The following is a 2,675-nucleotide window of genomic DNA, read 5'->3' as shown; positions in this document are numbered from 1 at the left end:
AGTGTTCGTTCTGACGTTCCGAGGTGCATTCGGGACATTCTTGCATCCTAGTTGGAAGTTCCAACTGGATTCGAGCCGTATTCGAGCGGCAATCGAAAGATTCCGACAGCATTCGAAGTGCATTCCAGTCGGGTTCTTTTAGTAACGAAAATATCCGACGGCACTCGGAGTGCGTTCGAGGTGCATTCGGGACGTTCTTGCATCCTAGTTGGAAGTTCCAACTGCATTCGAGCCGCACTTGAGCGGCAATCTAAAGATTCCGGCGGCAATCGAGATGAATTCTTGCACCCTAGTCGGGACGTTCCAATTGTATTCGAGCCGCATTTGAGCGGTAATCTAAAGATTCCGACAGCACTCGAAGTGCATTCAAGTTGGATTCTTTAAGTTCCCTAAAATATCGAAATAGATTCCGACGGCAATCGAGATGAATTCTTGCATCCTAGTCGGAACATTCCAACTGCATTCGAGCCGTATTCGGGCGGCAATCGAAAGATTTCGACGGCATTCGAAGTGCATTCCAGTTGGGTTTTTTTTAGTACCCAAAATATCGAAATAGATTCCGACGGTAAACAAAGGAACATCCCTTCACTGCCATTAAGTAAAAAGGTGAATATTCATGTGACACCTGTTTTACATAATAGCAGTGAAGGATGTTTCTTTGTCTACCTGAGGAACTGTATATTTTGTCCGCTTTCTTTGTCAGTCATGTTCATAGTGCCAGCCACATTTGATTTGTTTTAATTGTTTATATATCATTTCTGGCAGTTTATATGCACTAGTAACAATTCATATGACCTATTTTAATTTGAAGTATATATACAGAACTCTTGTTTGGACACTCATGATTATTGTTATTCATATAAATAGACTTTTTCGGCAGTACTATTTTATCGTTATTTTTTTAGATATTTATCTTGATTATTTCTTGTTTGTTGTAAATATGTCATTTGATGTACCATTATCATTTTTTATGTTCATTCGATGTATTTACATTGTTTCACACGGCCCCAATGGAAATCAGCCTTGTAACTGTTTGGGCTTTTTGAACCGTGTATAAATAAAGATATCAATTCAATTAAAAAAAAGATTCTTTTAGTAACCAAAATATCGAAATAGATTCCGGCGGCAATCGAGATGAATTCTTGTACCCTAGTCGGGACGTTCCAATTGTATTCGAGCCGCATTTGAGCGGTAATCTAAAGATTCCGACAGCATTCGAAGTGCATTCAAGTTGTATTCTTTTAATACCGATAATATCGAAATAGATTCCGACGGCAATCGAGATGCATTCGAGGTGCATTCGGGACATTCTTGCATCCTAGTCGGGACGTTCCAACTGCATTCGAGCCGCATGCGAGCGGCAATCAAAAGAATCCGACGGCACTCGAAGTGCATTCGAGGTGCATTCGGGTCATTATTGCATCCTTGTTGAAAGTTCCAACTGCATTCGAGCCTCATTCGAGCGGCAATCGAAAGATTCCAAAGGCATTCGAAGTGCAATCAGGTTAGTTCCTTCTATTACCGAAATAATCGAAATAGATTCCGATGGCAATCGAGATGCATTTGAGGTGCATTCGGGACGTTTTTGCATCTTAGTTGGAAGTTTCCAACTGCATTCGAGCCGCAATCTAAAGGTTCCGAAGGAGTTCGAATTGCCTTCCGGTCGGATTCTTTTATTTAAAAAAAAATAATACAATTAACTTTAAAATAAGTTCGAATAAGATTCCGGCGGCAATCAAGACGTACCTATCACACATTTTAAAGTTAACATCTATAGATTGTTATAAATGGCTTTGAAAACTTTGACGAAAAATGCTTAATGTTCTATTTCACTGAATACTTTATCCATGAAAGATGGCCAGTGCTTGAAAAACATCCCTTTCTTAGGAAAACGTCGACGACGTGGTATAGCTGAAAAAGACATTCTTTCGACGCTTTATTCCAGCCAATGCCAATGTCGGCTTTTTATTGGCTTGTTTCGTGTTGGTTATAATACGCACAAACAGCCGGCCTGTGTATTATTATTAACGGTCACCGTATTTTTTGTTATATATAAAGTGGAGCTAAATTGGTATGATCGGATTTAATCTAATTTCGCACATTTGGGGTCTAGAATTACCTTAATAGCAATTTTAAGTCCTAAAAGGGCACTAGAAATGTCATAAATAAGAATAAGAGCAATAACCATGCACTTTAAAGGCATTTTGCAGTCTTAAACAAGAATTCAATTGTCCCTTTAAGATCGCGTGCTCGATCTTGTAATTGAAAACGGGTCAGAAAAGAATCTTAGAACCAGTGAGATCTAATGAGTGCAAGCATAGACGTAATAGAATGGTGCAAGCAAGAAATTTCAAACAACAATTGAAACTTCTCCCAGGAAGCCTGACACTAAGACATTTTGTTTATTCAAATAGCATTGTGGGACGATGAACAAATAAGAATAATAATATTACATCATCATCAATGGTGGGGAAGATCACTTCTACCCCTCTCTACTTATTCCTGCGAACAGTGAAATAAACCGAGTGGAATCAACTGTTTAACAAATTTGTCATGAGTCCCGAAATATATTTATTTGCTACTGGCTGTCATTATAAAAAGCAGCAATCGACGTATTGTGTCTTAATTTATTCATTCTAATTCTAATGTTTTCTGACTGTTGTCTAGACAATATC

Source organism: Strongylocentrotus purpuratus, unplaced genomic scaffold, assembly GCF_000002235.5.
Source record: "Strongylocentrotus purpuratus isolate Spur 01 unplaced genomic scaffold, Spur_5.0 spur5_scaffold_12, whole genome shotgun sequence".
In the NCBI taxonomy this organism is placed as follows: Eukaryota; Metazoa; Echinodermata; class Echinoidea; order Camarodonta; family Strongylocentrotidae; genus Strongylocentrotus; species Strongylocentrotus purpuratus.
The sequence above is the reverse complement of the archived record's forward strand: the minus strand, read 5'-3'. Positions refer to the sequence as shown.